Below are 10,171 nucleotides of genomic sequence, written 5' to 3'. Positions count from 1 at the left end.
TTTACCCTAGACTTAAAGAAGCTTGGTTTTCATACATATATTTCCACACTTACTGATTTGCGTACTTATATATATATTCATTGCTAACCTGTGTGATTTATTTATATTGATATTACTGTATTGCGTAGTTACTAATAAATATCATTAGTTTATAGCAATTCGGGACTCCAAAGTGGTTTCTATTGCTGCTGGTTTCTTTATCCCCGTCACGGGGTACGTGACAGAGTGTATTTGTTGATATGCCAAATCTCTTCAAACTCCGAATAAAGTATAGCCGCTGTCTTGCCTTCTTTATGACTACATCAATATGTTGGGACCAGGTGAGATCCTCAGAGATCTTGACACCCAGGAACTTGAAGTTGCTCACTCTCTCCTCTTCTGATCCCTTTATGAGGATTGGTATATGTTCCTTCGTCTTACCCTTCCTGAAGTCCACAATCAGCTCTTTCATCTTACTGTCGTTGAGTGTCCCGATTAACCCTGGCCACACCCCCACAAACCCGCAGGCACTACACTACCTTATCCGCCATCCCCACACTATCTCACCACACTAAACGCCACAACCTTATCTCTTCCAGCCACATATCCACCAGCCCTACCCTCAAACCTAATCCTAAATTCCAAGGGGGTACTCACCCCCGCTAACCCTGGCCACACCCCACGAACCCGATGACTTGCGTAAGGGGGAGCAAGATCCAATAAAGGCAAGTGTTGGTGCTGGTTAATGAAGACGCGGGAAAGATCAAAGTCAGGATTGCGTGGCACTGAATCTCGAGTGCCGAGATCAAGAAGCACAAGAGGGATTTTTCGCCCGCTGCCCGCATACTGAGACTGTTACTGGTTTAAAACGTGTTATAAATGTAAAACTGTTTACTGAGTATACGCTGTATATTTGATCTTGTACCCACCTTTCGGTGGTGCCTGCAGTTAATGAAACTTCTCCAAAACCAGGTAGAGTATCCGCACAGGAATGTTTACCCGCTGAGGGCCCACACTCCACAGGTAGCCAAATATGTGACCATCCCTGAATTCACTCATCAAGAACTAGTCTAGTTATACATTTGGAATTTTATTTTCATTTGTCCATTGCATTATAACACTGTTGTTATAAACTCTCAACTTTGGACTGCTATGGGGCGGGGGGGGGGAACAAAAAACTCGTGCGACTTCCCATGGACGACACAGCCAAGATAAAAATTGTGCAAAATATTTACGCGAATGCAAAATATGGAACGCTTCACGAATTTGCGTGTCATCCTTGCGCAGGGGCCATGCTAATCTTCTCTGTATCGTTCCAATTTTAGTATATGTGCTGCCGAAGCGAGCACGATTCACTTTGCCCTCAGAGGGCAATAAATAGCACACTGATCCTTGCCACATCAAAGTGATGGTGGTGTAAATTTTTTCCACATTTTCTTTTATCTACAGATTTTTGTAATGATACTTTCCATTAATTGGTCTAGATCACTTTGCATGCATTACATCTTTATTATCGGATTAATTGAGCTCTGTTCCTGGAGTTTCCGAGTGTTTGCACTGTATGTAAAACTATACTCTGAGGGACCGCCTCACGGGCCGAAGCGGCGCGGGGTGAGGCGACGCGCATGCGTAGTTTTCTCCCGGTCCCTGCCCTTACCTTTGTGTGTTTGCACTCCCGGAAAAGTCTTTGCTGGTTTAATTTCAAGCAGCGACGCGTCTTCGCTCGTTTTTTGAATGAGGTGCAGATTTAGCTCCGAACTATCCTTCCAACGGCAAAGCACAGTTGTTGGTTTTGTCTGCAATGGCTGTAAGTTGGACAAGGGTGGGAAAGGTGCCATTGGTCTGTGCATTGTCGGGAGAGCTGGTGGACTTGGGCAGTAGGAATGGCCTGGAGTTTCTAATCTTGAGAATTGGCATGTTTATAGCATAGCATCACGTTGTATGGTCATGAAAGAAATCTGGTGATATATACAAGACATGCAGCTGTTCAGGGATGCATGACTGAACAACGCATACGTCTTTGAATATTGCAAAGCGCATAACTTTTCAGGTATTTCAATCACCTGTAAAGAAGTGCCAAACTTCATAAATTCTATCATAATCAGAATCAGGTTTATTATCACCGGCATGTAACGTGAAATTTGTTAACTTAGCAGCAGCAGTTCAATGCAATACATAATATAGCACAGAAAAAAAATTAATAAACAAGTAAATCAATTACGTATGTTGAATAGATTTAAAAATGTGCAAAAACAGAAATACTGTCTATTAAAAAAGTGAGGCAGTGTCCAAATATTCAATGTCCATTTAGGAATCGGATGACAGAGGGGAAGAAGCTGTTTCTGAATCGCTGAATGTGTATCTTCAGGCTTCTGTATCTCCTTCCTGATGGTAACAGTGAGAAAAGCGCATGCCCTGGATGCTGGAGGTCTTTAACAATGGATGCTGCCTTTCTGAGACACCGCTCCCTAAAGATGTCCTGGGTATGTCCTGAAGATGTCCTCGGTACTTTGTAGGTTAGTGCCCAAAATGGAGCTGACTAGATTTACAACCTTCTGCAGCTTCTTTCGGTCCTGTGCAGTAGCCCCTCCATACCAGACAGTGATGCAGCCTGTCAGAATGCTCTCCACGGTATATCTATACAGTAGAGGTTTTTTAGTGTATTTGTTGATATGCCAAATCTCTTTAAACTCCAAGTATAGCCGCTGTCTTGCCTTCTTCATGTCTACATCAATATGTTGACACCCAGGAACTTGAAGCTGCTCACTCTCTCCACTTCTGATCCCTCTATGAGGATTGGTATATGTTCCTTTGTCTTACCCTTCCTGAAGTCCACAATCAGCTCTTTCGTCTTACTCTCCTCGAGTGTCCCGATTAACCCTGGCCACACCCCCACAAACCCGCAGCCACTACACTACCCTATCCGCCATACCCACACTATCTCACCACACTAAACGCCACAACCTTATCTCTTCCAGCCACACATCCACCAGCCCTACCCTCAAACCTAATCCTAAAGTCCAAGGGGGTACTCACCCCCGCTAACCCTGGCCACACCCCACAAACCCGATGACTTGCGTAAGGGGGAGCAAGATCCAATAAAGGCAAGTGTTGGACCTGGTTAATGAAGGCGCGGGCCAGATCAAAGTGGCAGGGTTGCGTGACACTGAATCTCGAGTGACGAGATCAAGAAGCACATAGAGGGATGATTCGCCCACTGCTCGCATACTGAGACTATTACTGGTTTAAAACGTGTTATAAATGTAAAATTGTTTACTGAGTATACGCTGTATATTTGACCTTGTACCCACCTTTCGGTGGTGCCTGCAGTTAATGAAACTTCTCCAAAAGCAGGTAGAGTATCAGCACTGGAATGTTTACCCGTTGAGGGCCGACACTCCACAGGTAGCCAAATATGTGACCAACTCTGAATTCACTCATCAAGAACTAGTCTAGTTATGCATTTGGAATTTTATTTTCATTTGTCCATTGCATTATAACACTTGTTATAAACCCTCAACTTTGGACTGCTATTGGGGGGGGGTAAATAAAAAACTCGTGCGACTTCCCATGGATGCCACAGCCAAAATAAAATTTGTGCGAAATATTTACGCGAATGCAAAATATGGAACGCTTCACGAATTTGCGTGTCATCCTTGCGCAGGGGCCATGCTAATCTTCTCTGTATCGTTCCAATTTTAGTATATGTGCTGCCGAAGCGAGCACAATTCAGTCTGCTCGATGAGTGCTATATATAACCCACTAAGGCTTACCACTTTAGAGTACTGCTAGTATTTTTTTGAAATTTTATTTCATCTACTTTCTGCTATAATACATTGCCTTAATTCTTTAAGAATATTAATAACTTTGCAGTTATTGCATCTTTGTACCAGAAACTGTCGGAAAAATCCAGTTCTTATAAAATATATGGTCTGTATGCAAATATATAGCGTTAGGGGCGGGGCTCACGAGTGGAAGGGGCGTGAGATGGGAGGGCACGCATGCGTGGTTTCCTGCGAACTTCCGCGAAACTCCTTTACCCTCACTCGCCAGCATTCCTGGGAATATCTTTGCTGCTTTAATTTCAGACATTTGATTCAAACTGCACTCCTTTTTGAATGAGCGTTATTAGCTTACCTAGTTCCTGTTTCTCTGCTGTTAGGAGGGGAAAAAATCCAATTAATTTCTCGGAATCAGAATCAGGTTTAATATCACTGGCACATGTCGTGAAATTTGTTGTTATTGCGGCAGCAGATAATAACAACTCTCTGCACCTTCTACCGACCCTGTACAGTAGCTGTCCACGGCACATCTGTAGAAAATTGCAAAAGTCTTTAGTGACATAGCGAATCTCCTCACACTGCTGTGAAATACAGTATAACCACTGTCGTGCCTTCTTTGTAATTGCATCAATATGTTGGCTTCAGGATAGATCTTCAGAGCTATTGACACCCAGGAATTGGAAACTGCTTACCCTGTCCAGTGCTGATCCCTCTACGAGGAGTGGTGTGTGTTCCCTCGACTTCCCCTTCTAGAAGTCCACAATCAGATTCCTTGGACTTAACGACGTTGAGTGCAAGATTGTTGTTGCGACACCATGCAATCAGCTGATCTACCTCGCTCCCGTACCCCTTCTCTTCACCATCTGAAATTCAGCCAACAATAGTTGTGTCATTGGCAAATTTATAGATGGTGTTTGAGCTGTGCCTGGCCATGAGTATCGGGGGTGGATCAGTGGGCTGAGCACACATCATTAAGGTTCATTCTCGGCGAAGAGGAGATGTTATTTCAGATCCACACTGATTGTGATCTCCCAGCGAGGAAGTCAAGGATCCAGTTTCAGAGGGAGGTACAGAGGCCCAGGTTTTGGAGTTTGCTGATTAGAACGAAGGGTATAATAAGTGCTGAGCTGTGATCAATAAGCAGTTGCCTGACATAGATATTGCTATTATCAAGGTCGAGTGGAGAGCCAGTGAGATTGCATCTGCTGCAGACCTATTGTGGTGAGAGACAAATTGCGGAGGATCTGTGTGCTTGCTTAGGTAAGAATTGATTCTGGCCATGACCAACCTCTCAAAGCACTTCATCACAGTTGATGTATGTGAGTGCATCTGGGTCATTGAGACAGCTCACCCTGCTCTTCTTGGGTACGAATATGATTGTCGCCCTTTTGAAGCAGGTGTGAACATCTGAATGCAGCAGTCAGAAATTGAAGATGTCCTTGAACACTCTTGTGGGTTGGTCGAGAGGTTTTCAGTGCCCTACCAGGTTCACCATCTGGCATCAGCCTCTGAGACAGAGATGACAGGGTCACCAGATGCTGCAGGGATTCACATAGGTATAGTTTTATTCTCCCTTTCAAAGCGTGAATAATAGACATTGAGCTCATCTGGGAGTGAAGCGTCACAGCCATTCATGATGTTAGGTTTCACTTCGTAGGAAGTAATGGCCTGTAAACCCGGCCAGAGCTGTCATGCACCAGATTCTGTCTCTAACTTCAATTGGAATTGCTTTCTCACTCTTCAAGTAGCCTTCCATAGGTCGTATCTGTACTTGTATAGTTCTGGATCACCAATCTTGAACGCTACAGATCTAGTCCTCTGGTTCATCCACGGCTTTTGGTTTGGGTATGTCCAGTATGTTACCGATGGCACGTATTCATCCACAGAGGTCTTGATGAAGTCAATGACAACTGTGACTTATTCACTGAGATTTGAAGATGAATCCCTGAACACTGACTCAAAGCACTCTTGTAAGCACTTCTCTGCCTCCCTTGGCTATCTTCTTGGTCCTTCCCACTGGTGTTGCTGTCTTCAGTCTCCGCCTATACACCGGGAGTAGAAATACAGACAGCTGGTCGGACTTGCCAAAGTGTGGGCGTGGGATGACACAGTAAACACTTGTTGGTGGAATACAGTGGTCAAGTGTGTTAGCTCCTCTGGTTCCACAGGTGATATGTTGATAGTAGTTGGCTTGTTATTGCCAATAATGGTAATGGGGAGGAGCTCCCACTACTTGTTAGATGCTCCCAACTGTGTGTGCCTCAATTAGCCTCTGACAATCAAGTCCAGTCCCTGGCCTTCTCGTGTGGCTTAGCTACTAAGCCCAGTGGAACAGTTTCTACTGACAGGAGAAGGGCAAAGGTGGGTTACCGGCACCGTAAGACCGGCCACTTTGGGCAGATGGGGCTCGTCAGCCATGGGGAGGGGGGGATGGGTAGTCAACTCATCTAGGAGAGAGAATACTCTGATCTCAAACCTCTGTTGCCTTGCAGCTGTACCCACTCCTGGGAAATGCTTTGGGGGTAAATCCTGAAGGAAAACTCCCGAGCTGGAGGCCCTGAGGAAGTCGTACATTGAGTTCAACACTGACTGTCAACTCCTGTGATGCTGCTGGTACCAAAGTCTCTGATGTTCCTTTGGGTTCAAAGAATTCTTCAAAGAATTCCAACAGATTTGTTAGGCAAGTTTTTTTTTGCCTTCTGATAAAGTAGAGACATTTGTGAGCTCTCTTTTGCCCATGACATCAATGTGGGTGGACCAGGACAGCCTAATGGTGACGGTCACACCTAGGATTTGAAGCTCTCAACCTCAATATTAATGTTACAGATGGGAGCAGGTGTACTCCCCCGCCGCCACATTCCAAAGTCAATGAGAAGCTCTTTTATTTTGTTCACATTGAGGGAAAAGTTGTCACCAAGCGCTCGCTCTCTCCTCCCTGCACATCGACTCGACACTATTTGAGGGGCGGGCCACTAGAGTGGCATCTCCTACAAACTTGTAGATGGAGTCAGAGGGAATATCACAGTCACGAGTGTGTAGAGAGTCTAGAGTAGGGGGCTGAGCGTGTCACCTTATGGAGAACGATGCTTAAAATAATCATGGCAGAGGGGGGTGCTGCCTACTGATTGTGCTCTGTTGGTCAAGAAAATTTAGGATCCAGTGGTAGAGGGAGGTATTAACTCCATGGGTCTGGAGTTTGGTGATAGTTTGCTTGGAATCATAGTTTTGAAGGCAAATTACACTCACATATTTGAGAACGTAGGTACCCACCTTTCTGTGTGGGGGGAGGGGGGCAAAAATATGTCTGATGTAAGCATAGATGACAAAACAAATAAGTAAGTTTTTGATTAATGCAAAATATGGAACGCTTCACGAATTTGCGTGTCATCCTTGCGCAGGGGCCATGCTAATCTTCTCTGTATCGTTCCAATTTTAGTATATGTGCTGCCGAAGCGAGCACAATTTACTATCTTCGATGAGTGCTATATAAAGCTTACTTATCTGTATCACTTTATAGTTATGGTCATCATACTGTTTTAAAAATTTATTTTATATCTATTATATTATAATATATTCTGCTAATTATTCGAAATTCTATAGCAGGTATTGCATCTTTTTATCGTAATTTTGTGGATTAATTCAGCTTTATTATAAAAGGTTTATGGGTGTTTGTTCCGTATGTAAAATACGCCGTTAGGGCGGGGGGGGGGAATGGGGAGGCGCGCATGCGTGGTTTGTTCCCTCTCGGTGTGGAGGTTTGTGCTCTGTTTCCGGCTTTTACCATATTGGGCAGCATTCTTGGAAAAGTCTTCTTGTTGCTGCTTTAATTTCAGACGTCAACGTGTCTTCAGTCGTATTTTTTTGAGTGAGGGTTGTTAGCTTGCTTAGTTCGACATCACATTATGGGCCTGTTTCTCTGTTGTACTATGTTCTGTGTTATAGGGAGGGAAGGATCCTATTACACGGCAGGAAGAACTGAAGAGTTTGAGTAATAGGAATTGATCGGTGTTTCTGCCTCTGGAGAATTGCTGTAGTTATAGCATAACATCATGTTACAAGATCAGGAAACAATCAGATTATAAATATAAGACATGCCTTGAATGTTTAGTTGAAAACACGTAACTTTTCATAAATTATTCCATCACAAACTGCCGATGAGGAAGATAGATTTAACATCCAAGTCATTAAATAGAAACTGATTACAACTGCATGGAGACACGAGAGACTGAATCCCGGATTCTTTCCAAAGAATACGAAGTATTCTTGAGGGAGGATGAGGCAACGATGGCTAACTAGGGATGTCAAAGGCAGCATAAATGCAAAAGAAAGTGCATATAATATAGGAAAAATTAGTGGGGAGCTAGAGGATTGAGAGCTTTTAAAGATCAACAGAAGGCTACTGAGAACAATAAGGAGAGAAAAAATGAAATATGAAGGTACACTAGCCAATAATATAAAAGAGGACATCAGAAGTTTTTTTTCAGATGTATAAAGAGTAAATTATACACAAGAGTGGATATTTGACTACTGGAACATGGAGGACAATTAAATGGTGAATGAAGTTAATAAATATTTTGTGTCAGTCTTCACTGTGGAAGACACATGCAGTATGCCAGGAATTCAAGAGTGTTAGGGGACAGAAGCGAGCATAGTTGCTATTACTAAGGAAAGGGGGCATGGGAAACTGAAAGTTTTGAGGATAGATAAGTCACCTGGACCAGACGGACTACATACTGGGATTCTGAAAGATGTAGCTGAAGAGATTGTGGAGGCATTAGTAGTGATCTTGCAATAATCACTAGATTCTGGAATGGTTCTAGAAGAATGGAAAATTTACAATGTCACTCCACTTTTTAAGAAGGGAGGGAGGCAAAAGATGGGAAATTATAGATCAGTTAGCCTGACCTCAGTGGCTGGTAATATGTCTGTTTTTAAAGATGTGGTTTCATGACACTTGGACGCACATGACAAAATAGGCCAAAGTCAGCATGGTTTCCTTGAGGGGAAATCTTGCCTGATAAATCTGCTGGAATTTTTTGAGGAATTAACAGGCAGGATAGACAAAGGAGAGCCGGTGGATTCTCAGAAGACCTCGGTTATATTACAGGAAGGATACTAGCGTGGATAGAGGATTGGCTGACCTCAAGGAGGGACAGAGTTGGAATAAAGGGGGGCTTTTCTGGTTGGTTGCTGGTGACTAGTGATGTTCCATATGGGTCGGAGATAAGACCGTTTATTTTCACATTATATGTCAATAATTTGGAAAATGAAGTTGATGGTATTGTGGCCAAGTTTGCCTACAATATGAAGGCAGGTCAAGGGCAGGTAGTGCTGAGAAAGCAGAGAGGCTGCAGAAGGACTTGGACAGATCAGAAGATTGGGCAAAGAAGTCACAGTTGGAATATAGTCTTTGTACAGGATTCCCTAATGGTTATCTTGCAGGTTGAGTTGGTGGTAAGGAATGGAAATACAATGTTAGCATTCACTTCTGGGGACTAGAATATAAAAACAAGGATGTAATGCTGAGGCTTTATAATGCATTGGTCAGACACAATTGGAGTACTATGAGCAGTTTTGGGCCTCTCATATAAGAAAGGATGAGGTGGCATTGGTGAGGGTCCAGAGGAGGTTCACGAGAATGATTCCTGGGATGAAAGTGTTAATGTATGAGGAGAGGGCCTGTACCTGCTGGAGTTTAGAAGAGTGACGGAGGATCTTATTGAAACCTATCAAATATTGAAAGGTCTAGATAGAGTGGATGTGGAGAAGACGTTTCCTATAGTGGGTAGGTCTAGGGCCAGAGGACACAGCATCAGGTTAGAAGTATGTCTCTTTAGTACAGAGATGAGGAAGAGTTTCTTAAGCCATAGGGTGGTGAATCTGTAAAATTCATTGCCGCAGACACAATCATCCCATGCAAACCCATGATTAAGCTTAAAGACCGTAGTCATTAGGACAAAATGTCACTACAAACACACAATGACTATGAGTTAAAGTGGATGTCCATCAATGAGAGTGTTTACAGTGATACTGTTATAAGGTACTGCAAAAAGTGTAGCATTAGGCAAGCTCTTACCGGCTGACTCCAGTGACGGTCACTTGCACGGCTACCTCAGTAAGCTAATACTGTGTTACAATGTGCTCACAATCAATCTCCCTGCTGGAAAGGTTTCTTTAACTGCAAACATTACGTAAAGGTGGGAATCTACAAGCTCCAGTATATAGATGTAGACCATAAGACATAGTTGCAGAATTAGGCCATTCAGCCCATCAATTTGGCTCTACCATTCCATCAGGGCTGATTTATTATTCTTCTCAACCCCATTCTCCTGCCTTCTCCCTGTAACCTTTGACAGCCTTACTAATCAAGAACCTATCAACCTCCACTTTAAATATACCCAAAGACCTGG

General features: G+C 43.5%; 1 long non-coding RNA gene and 3 other non-coding genes across 5 annotated transcripts in view; 1 reads left to right on the top strand and 3 right to left on the bottom strand.

The window, feature by feature from the left end:
- Positions 1 to 1,221: 1,221 nt before the first annotated feature.
- LOC134338651 (U6 spliceosomal RNA) lies at positions 1,222 to 1,328 on the bottom strand. The gene has a single exon (XR_010016278.1). It is a non-coding gene; the product is annotated as a U6 spliceosomal RNA (small nuclear RNA).
- A 328-nt stretch (positions 1,329 to 1,656) lies between these two features.
- The window catches only part of LOC134338534 (uncharacterized), a 19,493-nt gene continuing 10,978 nt past the window's right edge, over positions 1,657 to 10,171 (top strand). The window contains exons 1-2 of one of the 2 annotated variants that reach the window (XR_010016247.1): positions 1,657 to 1,786; positions 2,291 to 2,462. This is a non-coding gene — a long non-coding RNA (uncharacterized LOC134338534). The remainder of the gene's footprint in view (positions 1,787 to 2,290; positions 2,463 to 10,171) is intronic. The other variant, XR_010016248.1, reaches the window with a different exon arrangement.
- Positions 3,599 to 3,705, bottom strand: LOC134338650 (U6 spliceosomal RNA). Its single transcript, XR_010016277.1, has one exon. It is a non-coding gene; the product is annotated as a U6 spliceosomal RNA (small nuclear RNA).
- On the bottom strand, positions 7,115 to 7,221 carry LOC134338649 (U6 spliceosomal RNA). Its single transcript, XR_010016276.1, has one exon. It is a non-coding gene; the product is annotated as a U6 spliceosomal RNA (small nuclear RNA).

This window comes from Mobula hypostoma, chromosome 27 (assembly GCF_963921235.1).
Source record: "Mobula hypostoma chromosome 27, sMobHyp1.1, whole genome shotgun sequence".
NCBI classification, from domain to species: domain Eukaryota; kingdom Metazoa; phylum Chordata; class Chondrichthyes; order Myliobatiformes; family Myliobatidae; genus Mobula; species Mobula hypostoma.
This window is presented reverse-complemented; position numbering and strand designations above follow the sequence as displayed.